The sequence below is a fragment of the Pundamilia nyererei genome, unplaced genomic scaffold, assembly GCF_000239375.1.
Source record: "Pundamilia nyererei isolate P.nyererei 1_Seehausen unplaced genomic scaffold, PunNye1.0 scaffold00126, whole genome shotgun sequence".
Lineage (NCBI taxonomy): Eukaryota > Metazoa > Chordata > Actinopteri > Cichliformes > Cichlidae > Pundamilia > Pundamilia nyererei.
This window is the reverse complement of record NW_005187527.1, coordinates 1417823-1432709: the sequence shown is the minus strand read 5'-3', so window position 1 is coordinate 1432709 and position 14887 is coordinate 1417823.

The following is a 14887-nucleotide window of genomic DNA, read 5'->3' as shown; positions in this document are numbered from 1 at the left end:
TAGTGATCGTTTGATATATGGACCTGCAGCGGAGTTTAGACCCAGACACGGCTAGTGACGTCAGACTGAACAACCGGATTGAAATGGTTCATTATTACAGCAAAATCCTAGTGAATACAGAATTTTAGCAATAAGTATAAGCTTAATCTGAATTCCCATAAGTAGTGACCTAAAAATTACTTGTGTTACAGCAGTTTCCTTTGAAAATGATCTGCAAAGAAAGTTGAATAGTACCTACCAAAGTTCCTCGCCCAAATACAAGTTAGCTAGCTGCTAGCTAGTTTAGAGTGTGCTAAAAGCTGCAGTTCCTTAAGTGGTCACTTAAGGTGGAGTCCAAGAGCAAGAAGCTGATCCCCATACTGATAACCTAGCACAACAAGCTCCAGCTCTCTAAAGACAATCTGTTAAATCCCAAAATAATGGTGTCCAAAGTGCAAATGTTGAGACTTCAAAATGCCATCCAGAAACCAGTGGGTGATGTCACGGTGTCTGTGGCCTCCTGTTGGGGTGCAGCTGAATAGACAAACACTTTACTGCTAAGAGGTTTTGAGAAATTAATCAGCTTCATTATTTCAGGTGACCTGCCTTAATAAACTCACAGGGAGAGCTACCACACTCTAATCAGTTTCCAAATTAGTATAATATGATGCTTACAGTACAGGACTGTAATGCGTATATACATTAAATACATTAAATGACATTGCAATAGAAGTATTGTAACTTTTCAAAGTAAGTTTCACACCAAGTTACTGTAATTTAATTCACAATTTCACACCTACATCTCTAAAGGATAGACATGAGCAGATTGCAATCTTGTTTCCTGTTTAGTAATCAGTAACAATGAAAATGAATGAACTTCTAATTGTTATGGCACATCCTTAAATGTGTGTAAATCTTGCTTTGGGGTTGCACACATGGACTCCATGGGCAACCATATAAAGCTGCAGGTTTTTAATAACAGAAGGAAGACTCCTAGAGTCAGCTGGTGGTCTTGATTCTGCTTTTTATTTGTTTAACTTTCAAACCCCTCATATACTTTATTAATATACTCTGCATGTCACTCAGTTTCTGTGTTATAGAACATCCAAATTATCACCCTGGGAGTGCTGTTGAACCAAGACATATTGTTCCCTTTGCATTAACTCTCTGACAAATTCACAAACGGATGCCCTTCTTTCTCAAATGCTGACAGCTGTTGTTATAATAAATGAAACATTATTCATGTCCAGGACCTAATTACACAAATTATGTGATGAAATAGACCATTATCGAGCAGAGCAAGAGATGGAGCGGCACACATTTGAGAATGAAATACTGTACCTGCACATACTGTACTTCATATTCAAGGGTCTCATTTTCTATTACCCTTTCTCTCTCTCTTTTGTCTGTCTGTGAAACTTCATGCCTACACATGCACATATATACAGTACTATACAGCTGCTTTCCAGCTGCTTTCCATCTCACTTTTGTTCCTCATAATGCAGCTTCTACAAATAAATGAAAAGCAGGTGAATGAAATTCCGAATGCTCTCATTAATCACCAGCCGATGTATATACATCTACATGTGCACACATGCACACTGTGATATGTAAATGTGCACAGATGCTCTTGCATAACATTTGCAAGTCATTCCGTAAAATGAATTACTATCTGAAAATGGAGCACTCCTCCAGCAGGTGCACTCAGTCCTGTCAGTGCGTGCTGTGGGTAGTTGTGGTTCCATGTTAAAGGTGGGGAAAAGTTGCTCTTAATGGCCTCTAGAAGTCACCCAAATAGTGCACTAGGAAATGACAGATCTTTTTCTGGCCGGATTCTATTAAAAACACAAGTGCCTGCTGGCTCCCTGGCATTTCTCCTCAGGCTCCGAGCCGTCAGGGATTCCGACCCTTGAGCTCTACTCCTGCGCCTGACAGGGAGATGACACTGTGTCAATCAATAGATGGTGCAGAGATTCTCTGGAAAGCAGGGTCCTTGCACAGTGGTGCAGTCCACAAGATGGCACAGCAATCCCTAACCATCCCAGGTCCTGTGAATATATCCCCCACCCCCCTTTTTTTTCCAGTCCCGTTTGATCTGTTCGGAGAGTTTGTTTTCATGTAAAATGATTGTGGCTGATATGAATTAACATGCATTTTTACTAAATGGAAGGACCTGTCAGCATGAAGCACATTTGACGATTTAATGATGTCAGCCACTTCCTCGATTCCTTGATTTTACATAAGAGCACCAAAATGGCGCGTTACAAGCGTCGTAATGACAATGTGGGCTCTCGCTATTGTCGTACTTTGTTGTTAAAGTATCTTAAAACCCAAACACACTGCAGAGATGAAGCGTCTTTAAACAAAAGATTTACTCTGCCTTGTTTTGATGTGTGAATAAACCGATTAGTTCAGCAGAGATAATGTCATTGTTATCGATCTCCTTCGTGTTTATGCTAATTACAAATCCATAAATCTTTACAAACGGATTTAGCCAGTGATGGAATTAATCGTAAGCTATTCCGCTGGCTTTTCCCTTCATTCCTCCTCGGGTTAGTTGATGTCTTATGGATTTAATGCTGTTAATGATGGATTTGGTTGGCAGAGTTTGCAAAAGAGAAATGCAGAAGAGAACTTTTTTCGTGGAACTATGTTGAATGTATCCATTTTTCATTATCGCTGACACCCTGCAGTTGTTTTTGCATGTAAGAGGGATGCATTATTCAATCATGAAGCAGCTAAATATAAACAGATTAAATTTTGAATGTTTGTCAAAGCAGTTCTCAGAGGGAACTGTCAGCGTAACCCAGTTTTAAATGCCTCTCTTGTGCAATCATTTCATCTCATTACACAATAGGACTGTGATAAAGAGGGGCACTGACTCTTCACTATATTCTTTTTTATTTTTATTTTGATGTATTCTCTGCCTGACAATGGAGTTTTTCCTATTGTGTGGCCCCTTTCATACATAATTACCATATTAACAGGTAAAGCAATATCTACTGGGTGAGGTAATGCAGCACTTTTGCTTGTTTCATTGATGGGAAAACCACCTCATATTCTACATTTGTTTCTTTGACTTATAAGCTTTCAGTGCTTGATATAAAAAAATCCAAAAAACGTAGCTGCAGTGCATTAATAACCATGGATCTGAATGGACTCTTTTCAGAAAATATCTGGTTGATGATATTTGACTTTCATGAACTCAAATGTCAACATCTTTTGGGTGAAATTCAGGTGGCCTTGTTCTCGTACTCATTTAGTGTCAAGATGCATCAGTCAAGCATATTTTCAGACCAGACCAGAATTTCGCAAATAGCTCGATCCCGTATAGAAATCACTGCCTTGTCATAACAGTTTTAGAAAGGGACTGAAAAGTCTTCTTCATTAATTAAAATATAATGAGTGGTGCATACTCGTACTTAGCTGAAAAACCACTTTCCATCCAAATTCCCTAACAGAGTATTTTACATGCAGAAGAAGAAATCGAAAGGTAAGACTGGGACTAGTGATAGTTTTTCCTACACAGAAGGGAGGCCTGAATGTTTTCCATAGTCAGGTCAAACTCCCGACGAGTGCAAACTTGACCAATGGGGAACAAATAGCTGCTGTTCATTTGAGAATGACAAATATAACACCTTTCCCCTGCCGCGGTAATGGATTTTTCCTTGTAGCTCTGACAACTCGCCATTGACCTTGACATTGAGCAACTGCCCGTGGGGGGTCAGTTTCCCCCCGTTCCTCTCTGTAAACCAAAGCTCTATCAAGGAAATGTTAAAAGTAAGGTTTGTTTTGACTGCTTTGTCATGTGACTTGATTGACGATGAGCATGAACGCAGTTGCGAAACATAAGTATAATGGACTGGAAAAGGTGAGAATGATTCATTGCTAGGATTGAGTGCTGACACTGAAGTCTCAACACACAAAAGCACAAAAAAACTTCAGTTGGATGGTTCAAGGCGACCAGGTATGGTATAACTGCTTTTATTGTGTTCCTAGTCGTTATCGCATCTATCACATGTAGACATTTTATTATGAGGGTTTATGGGTTTTGAAAATAGACGCTGCTGTCCTTGGCACAAGTAAATCCTCTGCTTTGTCTTTTAATTATTTCAAGTTTATTTCATTTGCTAAAGCAGATCCAAATATATCTTCAAGAGTGGTTACACAACGCAGAAAACAGAAAAAACAAGGAAAGAAAACAAAGACAACCTTAACCTCATGTCAGGATCACAGCGTGCGTTAACTTTAGAATGACTTCATTAACACTCATTTTGCAGCTTTTGCAGCATCATAATGTAATCCAACCACATAAACAACATTAAAATCAACTTTAGCAAATTAAGAATGAACCAGTTTTCATCGAAATACATGAAAGTTTAGCACAACAGCTTCTCCCCTCGTTTACTCCATCTGCCGCTCATGTGCTAAATCCCAAATGATTGCATTTATCCTGCACCGCAGTGGGCTGTTGAACGCATCTCAGGGTAACAATAGGGGGGGGGGGAGGACAAACAGGCTGATGACCTGACATGTACTAGCTGAGATTGTAAAAGACAAATGAGAGCAGGATGGCGGGTGGATGATGGTCCTGCTCAGACAACAAGGTATTTGAAGTGTTAGAGGCACGGACATTAAGGGCAGACATGAGGTAAGCTGCAAAAGCAAGAGAGGAGGGAAAAAAAATCATCATTATGGCTCGTACCCTCATACACACAATCCATGTTTAAAAAGAAAAAAAAAAGATCATTAAAATTCAAAAGATTCTTTTTCCTGCTGTTAACCACTTTTGGGTTTTGGAACACGCTATTAGAGTCAAACCGAGCAACGTGCAAGATCACAGTCCACAGCCACCGATGTTTATGCCAAATAATGTTGTCTTAACAATTATCCATGTACGTCACCGTTTGGCAGGTTTTGCTTTTGGGAAGCAGCCCATTATTAGTTACATTTGCTTAATTTTGCATTTCTGGAGCCATGAACAGGACAGTCAGACAGAATAAGAACACAAATTCTTCCCATCCTCTTGCAGCGAGCAGATTTGGTACATAGACAGTAACAAGGACACATCTGCCTGTTATGACAATGGAAAGTTTTACAAGACTCCACTAATGTGCCACTCATTAGCAGGGCAGCAGGACAAAAAACTGTCCAGCTTTCCTCATGGCATCAGCACAACTGCCTGCTTCACTCCCAAAACTGTGACAAATACGGGGCATTTCGTAATGCATGCCATTTCCACACCTGTGCAAAAGTCTGTCACAGGCCTAAGTGACAGTTACAGGCGTAGATTATGCTTTCTTAGCAGCAAGTAATAAAAATAAAAACTTCAAAAGGTTTACATACATTAGTCTAATGCAGTGGTGTAATGAAGTTTTAGGTGCATACTTAGGCACTCACACTTTCAATCTACAGTATTTGTCCTTGTCATCAGGCTTGATAAAAGTCACACACTGCACGGATGCGTCCTATATGGTTTGCAGAGGTACAGAGAAGCTATCGATATTTTCAAAGGCAGTGTATAGCTGCTGCAAACCGAGCACAAGTGCAAATTCAGCAGATGCTACATCACATTCAATTAAGAGGACGCTACGGTGGCGGCATGTGCGGTTGAACATGTCGCAGTATTGATTTCGCATCAAGGGGGGAAACATTGTAATGCTTCGCCATATACCTGTCACGCCCTGTGTTGATAAGGAGCAAGATATTTAACATGCCTTGCTTGCCTTTTCCATTAGTGCCTCGTATATTGTCCCTGCTAAATGGTAGAAGAAGACAAGCTTTGGCTCAGAGTGGAATAGCAGTAAACTTTCCATTACGCTGTACCTCATAAATCCTCTTGTTTCAGTCTGCAAACATTAGATATGTGACCTGCAATCAATGGCATAACAAAATTACGAATGCTTAAGCCCCTTTCCTCAATTTTGCCTCCCCCTCCCGATAACCTCACATATATCAGCTGATCGGCTCCCTGCGTTTAAAATGTTGTGGCCTCCAGCCACCTCTTTGGCCACAGCGAAGTACAGTAAACCAGCTATGAGCGGTAATTTGTCTCTATCATCAGCCTTCTGTAACAGACAAACTGGATGCATTGGTGTGGAGCCCGGCAAAGGGAAAAACTCAACAGCCGGTATTATCATGCATTAAGATGGATCGTCAAATGACAGCAGAAGCAAAAAGCTACATCTATCTCTTTATGAATAACCTTGCCTGTTTCAAATTGGTGTGAGCTTTGGGGACAGTTTGTATGTATGTGTTGTCTGTGTACACACAAATCAATCTGTAGCCAAAAGCGCTTCCTTCGCCAAGCTCTTTGTTCTTCATAACGACAGTATGTGTCTTGAAATGTGTCAAAAACGGGATAAATTCAAAGATCCGTCCATCTCCACAGCAGTCATTATTAACCAGCAATCCACTGTCTTTGATTTCAGACTTGCATTGATTAAAATATTATGTATTTTGCATGAGACCCTTTCTAAGACAAACCTTTTTTTTTAACATTGAAACTGGGTCATCACTAGAATCCGTCACACCATGCCACGAATTGAAGATGACTACAGATAAGACTCTCCAAAAAAAAAAGTTTTGAAGTTTTTAAATCGACCTTTCACATTTGGTTGAGAAGACATTTCCGTTTAAAGTATGAGTTGTGCATTTTAACTCTAGGTTTGTCTTTTCTTAAATCCTATATTCATCTTTAAATCGTTGAAGACTTGAAGAGAAAAGATCAAATGACTGCAGCTCTAAAGAGCGGAACAACACAAAGCAGTCGCATCAGAAGACGCAGTAACTGAAATGTCACTCTAGTAATGATGCAATGGACAAAGTGACAGGCTAACCAAGCTTTAATATCATAATGCGACATGACGCAGCAGTCTGAACTAAAACGATTAAGTCTCACTACCTTCAATCTGGGAAGCATAACATAGTACTGAGCTCAGAAGAGTTGGAATTTAAAATGTCCAGTGAGCAAGATTAGCAAACACAGGGGCACATTTGCCACTGTATGAACTTTATTATCATTTATTCTTATTTAAAAGTAACTGGTTTCTTATTTCGCAAGTTTCAAGCAATTGGGAAGGCCAACCAGTTGCCCAGAAGTTCAAGGTGTTACACACTCAACTTTCAATTGAAAGCCAATTGCAGAGGTGGCCTGATGGGAGGCAAACAATTATGTACCAACTCAAAGAGCTTTGCAAAGAACTGCAATACTTGATGTTTAATTTATAAATTTGATCATTTTGAGTTTGATGACATCAAAAAAAAAGTTTTAAAACAGACTGGAAAAGTGATAAGTAGCCTACTAAAAGAAAAAAAACTGGAGGAATAAGTTTGCAACTAAATAGGCTAATTGGCAACAGGTTCATAAAATGATTGGGTATAAAAAGAACATCTAAGAGTCACATAGTTAAGTAATGATTAGTGAGATTACTCAATCCACAAAAAAACAAAATACTGCATCTGCAAATTGTGGAACAGTTTCACGATAATTCTCAACATGAAATTGTCAAGAAAATCTCATCATCTACAGTACATGATATCATCAAAAGAAGTGACCGTCTTAGAAATGATTGTGAGCAGACTTCACTGTCCTATCCGTAAATGCTTATTACAGCTCTGTCATGCAAAACAGGAGCCACATGTGAACATGAGCCAGACATGCAGCTGTTTTCTCTGGACCTGTTTAAAATCAACTGAGGCAAAATAGAAAACTGTTCTGTGATCAGAAAAATGGACATTTGAAATTCTGCTGCATCATCCAGACTAAAGAGGAGAGGGACCATCCAACCTGTTGTCAGACTGCCAGAAACATCTCTGCATCTTTGATGGTATGTCTGTGGAACTGGAAACTTGAACTGGACTGTCGCCATCAATACCAAAAGGTAGATACAGATTTTAGAGTGGTCCAGGTAAAGGCCTTTCATTAATCATAAGTCAAAAAAATGTCAAGAAAACCCAGGACTGCTGATATTGAATCATAGACTTTTTGAGATGTGTTGCAGCCATCAAATTAAAAAAAATTGTTTTCATAAAATTGCATGTTTTCTCAGTTAAAAATTTGGGCTTTATGGCATTATGAGATTTGCAGATCATTACATTCAGTTTTTTAAATCTTCTTTTTACGGTTTTGCGTTTTCAGAAATTGGGTTTATGAATGTCTTTGTGGTTTCTACAGCTAAATCCCTGTCCTGCAGCACCTAGGTCTCTATTTGTGGATGACTTTCTTTCAGATCTATGAGGTTCTGGCTGGATTCTGACTTCGTACGTAGACAAATCAACCCCGTTCAGAAGCAACGTGATAGCAGACTGACTCCAGCTTCCTGTCGCTTTATCACCATCTTGATAGGAGCTTACTGCAAGTGGTTGCAGACCTGGTCTCACCTTCGAAGCAATCATTTCAAAGGCAACAGGATCACAGCTCTTTGCACAAGGTCACAATAATTTTGGTTATGCCAGAGTCTCCAAGTGCTGTTTTCACTTGTGTGACTGTAGCACAAAGCAGTGTTTCCCAACCTTTTGGAGCTACGGTACACCACCAAACAAAAATGTCTCAAAAAGCACCAGGCATAGAGGAATTGGCTCGGTTTGTTCCCAATATACCTTTTTTGCTTTCTTCTGACCACTACTCATGCTAGGGCCTTCCTGGGCTGGAATTTTCTCCAGGACCCAGGTCAGATTGACTACTTTTTCTTTTCAAATATTTATTTATTGCTATTACGCGCTGTGTCATCTCACAGCATGACCATCATGTAAGTTCTTCTTTGTCTTCTTCTGTTTTACTGGAAGTTGGCAACCCATTTAATTAGAGCAGGTAGTTGTACTGCCCTCTAGTGGAAGAGAATGTAATTGTTCTGCCCGTTACTCACGCCGATCGCTTAGAGTACTAATTAGGTGGAACCAGATAATCTTCCATGGCACACCTGATCATTTCTCACAGCACACCTATGTGCCGCGGCACAGTGGTTGGGAAAAACTGGCATAAAGCAAACCAGTGCTGCTAAATAAATCTGCAAAGCCACCTTAGACCAGCTTTAAAACAACAAAAAACCTTCCCTGTCATGTAAAGCTTCTGGTACTGTACTGCTCACCCTGGTCTCAGTGGGGATAGTTGGTGAAGAGGTCAGAGAGTGAATTAACACTTCAAAGAGCCAAACGTACTCCTGACAGACAAAAAATGAGCATCTGTACCCGGATATAGGAGGTCTTTTTAGGTCATTGCATCTCCACAACGGATACTCAGCATTTAAGGAAACAGCTAAAAAAAAACAGTGTGATGTGTCAACTTTCCAATAAAGATGGCGATCGGCTTAATTTGTCTAATGAAGGCTCATCTCATCTACGTAACACAATGCAAGAGTCAAGTGAGCAAGTCTCTGTTTGGTTTCTGTGACTGTGCATGTGACAGAGACCCACTGAATATAAGTGGGGGATAGTTTTAGCCTGTTGGAGCTTCTGTGCCCACCATTCATATTATTATTATTATCCTTCATTTCTATCCTCAATTTCCAACGCCTTTCACCACGTCTCACCAGTTGCTCACCAGAGAGACGATCATGAATGTGATTAAGGGAGAATGATATGAAGGAATTGATTGTCTGTTGCGCAGCACTCAGTGTTTCTGCTCCTCGTTCGCTCGTCTAGTGATGGAGGCCCGGCAGTATTGAGTGAAGCCAATCCCCTGTGTTGCCTGAGTGGATCACGGGGTAAGCTCTTAATTACTCTGAGGGGCAGTTCTGTGGCATTACGAGCTGTGTAAACACACACAAACACCCACACACAAACAAGAATTGAGGACTCACTGAGCTGAGAGGATGAAAAGCATCCCACACACTCGATGATAAACAAAGTAAAAATTTCAGATAAAACATCTTTGACAGCATGCCTCGACTTTTGAGCGACAGCAGAGGCTGTTCTCTTCTCACAGAGCGTAAAAAAAAAACCAAACTGGTAAAAAATCAGGAGTTTGAGAAAGCTGTGGAAAATATAAAGGTCAAGTTAGGTGAATGAAAACAAAAATGACTGGGAAGACAGCACACCAACGGGTGACACTGACTAATTAATACTTAAACATACCAATAAATAAAACCTGCATTTATAGTCACCACGTGTAGGGAAAAGTAAGATTACTGCTTTCATAGCCAGGAATAATTAAATCTCAGTGAGCAGGGTATATGCATAATTATATATCTTCCTGTCTGAAGTGTGCTCATGCTTATCCTTTGTATGGTAATTCCTTAATTCTTTGTTTTTCAGGTATCTGTGAAGCGGTGGTAAGCTCTTTGAAACCGAATGACCATTGCAACACGACTCTCAGCGAGGCAGCCACGAGTGGAGCGGGCCACGCGAGGTCACAATAAGTAAGTTCCCCAGGGGCCTGCATGCTGCTGTTCTCCAGCTTCCTTGTTGGGTTCATTTCCCGCTGACACAAGAGGCCACGGTGATGGCCTCTACTTCTAAGTGCCTCAAAATATGCCACTAACATGCTGCACAGAGCAACAACTGTAAAATCAATAACATGTTTTTTAAACCTCAGGAGTGCTCGAGGTTGCCTTAGATGGTTACTGCACTGAAATGACAATAGAATCCATCATTTATTAGTTGAGCTGCCTTTGTGCTTTGTATTTGTTCATTTTTCATTGGGTTTGCCTCATACTTTAAGGCGTTATATCTGATATAATAAAATATGTTTTAAATAAGCAAGATGCACATGATGAATTGGTACAAAACTTTCATATAGTTGGCTATTCCCGCTTCTTTTTTTTGTGTTTTTCTAGCATGCAGTTTCATATGGTTTTCTATATCAGAAGAACACATAACCTTTTTCATGTACTGACTCAGCTTGCTGCAACACCCCAAGCCATAAATAACCCCTTGTTTGTCATCATCCTACCAGTAAGCTCATTTTAGTTCCCCACCTACGGGCTTTTTATGCTGTGTAAACACTGTGATTTTGGGCTATCCCAGATGAAAGATGATCAGTGTGGAAGAACTGTGGCGATATCTTTGATTGTGTCTCTAAAACCGCCACACTATGGTAGAAGTTCAAAAGTTGAACGTGACAAAAAAAGTGTAGCAAAGTTGGGATGACCGTGCCAGAGTGTGTTCACTGCTACTACAAGCAACAGGAATACAAGAGACACACACACACACAAACAAAAACCCAAACACATGTTATTCGAGCCCAGTTGGAATCTATGAAATCAAAAGTCAAAGTCAATCTGAAACAATCTTGACCACAAGGAAACCTGAGCGTAGCTGTGTCCACACAGGAGGCAATTGGCTGTGACCAGGCAATCAGAGCCTATAGAAAGTCAATGACATTCAGTGACTTAAAGCAGCTGCTGGCAAAAAAAAAAGAATAAAACCCACATGAAGTAAGTGGATCATCAGATAGATGTTTCTGAACTTTGAGGAAAGTGTTTCAAGCAATTACCAGTGAGAGCGCAGGATACTGTTGACTGACCTATGACAGGGTAGTAAATACAATTCAATAAGGAGAGATCATTGGAAGGTATTAAACATCATTTATTGATCTGCACAATTCAGTCATGCTATTTGGCAATTAGACTCCGATGGCCCATCATAGCAGAATGAAATCCCAGCAGTGATAGGAATCAGGGCAGGAGCTCCCAGGGTCTAGATGTTGGTGGTGATGATGATAAGATGAAGGCTTGGATGGAATGACTTGCGTGAGATGGTGATGGGAAGAAGGTGGGTTGCATTAAGGAGCAAGGGAGAAGGAAAAATGAAGAGTGCAATTTAAAGTAAGCAGAGATTTGACTACAGCAGAGATGTCAGCATTGGGTTTTACAGCATTGGAGAGTGGAAATAATGTAGAAGCATAGAGTAGAGGCCAAACACCTGGAAAGAACAGAGATGAGTCAATACAGATCTTTCTTATTGAACTTAGACAGCCTGAGCCTGGAATGTCCGATAGTGACCAGCTTCAAAACGACGCGTGACAAGCAAATCGCTCCGTGTTTGGATACAGTTTAGCAGCAGGGGACTGGCAGTGATGCTGCGACCAGATCTCTGAAAGTCAGGGACATTCAGGAGCTTCTATGATGGAAAAATCTGCTTGTGACACAAAGTTAAAATATTTCTCAAGATGCCTAATGTCATTGACTTTCTGTGGAAGAACTGTGGACACACTAGTGACCTGTTAATGAAAGCTGCTGTCAAAAAGAAAGTATTGGTCATCTTTACATACCCTCTCTGCACTAAGAATGCATTAATTATTATTATTATCCTGCAATATGCACAAGACTTTAGGAATTGGAACAATTGGCATGTGGTCCAAATATTGAAGACCTCTAACTTTAACACAAACTCAGGCCTCTTACAGTAAATGTTCAATTAATGCACATGATTGCACGAAGGTGTAAGGTCCTTAAAAGGTAATGGGGAAAAAAAAATGAAAGAACACTTTAGATATCAAATATTTTGATTTTCAGAAGCTTTTCTCTTACTTTAAGTGACTGGGAAGTCCTTATGTGCTGTCTGTTAGTAATTAAACTAAATTTACTGGATAGAATTAATCATTTTTTTCTAAACTTACTTCATACAAGGACAAACAACCACATGCCACTGATATGCTCTCTACATGTCGGTCTGTTTTGAACGCTCATTCCATCATTTTTTACCACATGTTCAAAGTGGTTTGCTTAAAAGACTCAAAAACAGTCAGGAACACACTTCATACAATTGTCATTTCCACATGTGAATAACCAAGAGCCCCTCTGGAGAAATATCGAAAACAAACATCAAAGTGTTTGACACTGTGAGGGCGGACATTGGGATTGGACCATTACTTATTCATTCCTGGGGGCCGTTTAGGAGATTCAGTCAAACAGCCTTTATACCTTTGGACTGTGGGATGCAAAAATTCTGTATTTTGAGAAGCAAAAATCATTCTTGTAATAGCTTTTTGACATTAATGTTTTTTTCCCTGTCAAATCCAGTTTTTCTTCTTGTATTTGTTATGCTGTTACTGTGCCCAAATGTCTTTATTTCATTCCCTTAATGGTAAACTGTGGGTGTAATAACTCCATTGTAGTCATGGAGATTTATACACTTCCTGTATAGCGGATCCTGAGAGTTACTTTTCTTGGTATACTAAAAGGATAGTCTCTGGAGATTTTCACATTGATTGGTTGACTAATGTTTCCGACTACTTGATGGAGATTTTTTCAAGCTTCATGTTCTCAAATAATCTTAAAACCAGGCCTACTTTTTATGATTCTGACTTCTTATACAGACTTAAAATGTCTAATAGACACAGCGGTCCACCGTGTCCATTTCTTGCTTTGCCTTTCAAAAGCATGAAATGTACACGCATGCAGAAGTTGCAGTAAGCTGCAGTAACAGCAGAGAAAGCATTTACACAGACATCATTAACACATTTGCATGTCTGCCTAGCTTAATCATTTCTGGCGATTAAGGACCATGGGGTGTGTATTTCATGTGTTTTTGCTCAATACCGCTTTCAATATGTTATCGCCCCCTGCTGGTAATGCAACTTCTGCATGGTGGAACCGGTGCGTCTATTTCACATCTTGCCATGATGCATTAATGATTTAGTAAAGGAACCATCTCACTGATTATTTTACAGCAATATTAAAGAACAAAAAGAAAAAAATGTGACCATCTTTCATTTATTTTATTCATTCATTCCAACATTTGTTGCTGTTGTGAATAATTATGGCATTAAAATGATCAACCCAGACCATAGTTCATATTTTTCCATAGAGTATTTTTGTAAATAAAGAAAGCTTGGTACCTTACATACCACTGGACTTTGTTTGCAATGATTAGAAAGTAATAAACTTCCCTTGTGAGTAAAACTCCTTGAATTTGGTCTCAACCTCTTATTCATTTAATCCTGCAGGATTTTTGGCAGATGGTGAAATCCAATGACAGCATTTCTGTTGCTTCTCTGCCTCCCCATGTTGCTGGGTACGTGCTTACTGCAAAACCACATTGGTTTTACCTTACCTTTAGTACACGTTGCTGTATCATTTTATTTTCCTTTTTGGGTTTATATCAATAAACTTCTGTAAAAAAAAAAAAAAAAAAAAAATGTTCTGGCAGAAATTTACAAGGACATTTTCCATTATTTACATTTGTTTTTTGTGTTGTCACGATGGGGTGCGCCGGTGTGAGGAATGAGGTAGACCCAGATGCAGACACGGTGGAGACAAAACGTAGTTTCAAAAATAAAGCGAGCCTTTATTGGCTGATTGCAGAAGAAAAAACAAGGAACTAGGGAAACTAAGGAGGCTATGAACACTGTGTTAACAAAAAGGCTGTGACACTCAGTGAAAAACTATGACAAACTGTGAACACTGAGGAAACTATAAAACACAGAGAAACAATGGAGTAAACCTATGAAAACTGTGGTGAGGTTAACAGACGATCTGACGCTGACTGAGTGGAACACACAGACTAAATACACATAAGGAATGATCAAAGGAAGTAGAATCACATGGGGAAAACAGCTGACAACAATTAACATAATGACAGGACACGTGAAACTAAACATAATAAACACAAAACTCTTTCAAAATAAAACAGGAAACATAAGGAAATCCAGACATGACTTGAACTTGACAAACAAAGAAAACTTAGACATGAAACATGAAGCAGAATGTAACTAGATAAACCGAAATGAAACTAGACTAAAAAGAATAACAAAACACCAAGAAACTCAGAATACAGGGTCACATGGCCCAGGGCCATGACAAATGTGCCCTAGTATGAAAACCCAACCACACAGACCAATATGTAAATTATACAACATTATGCAGTTGCCTACACAATGCCAACTTAAAATTGTCAACAAATCAGCTCTAAGCTCATATCAATCTGGTTTCTGACAATAACGAATCATTGTTTTATGAATAACATT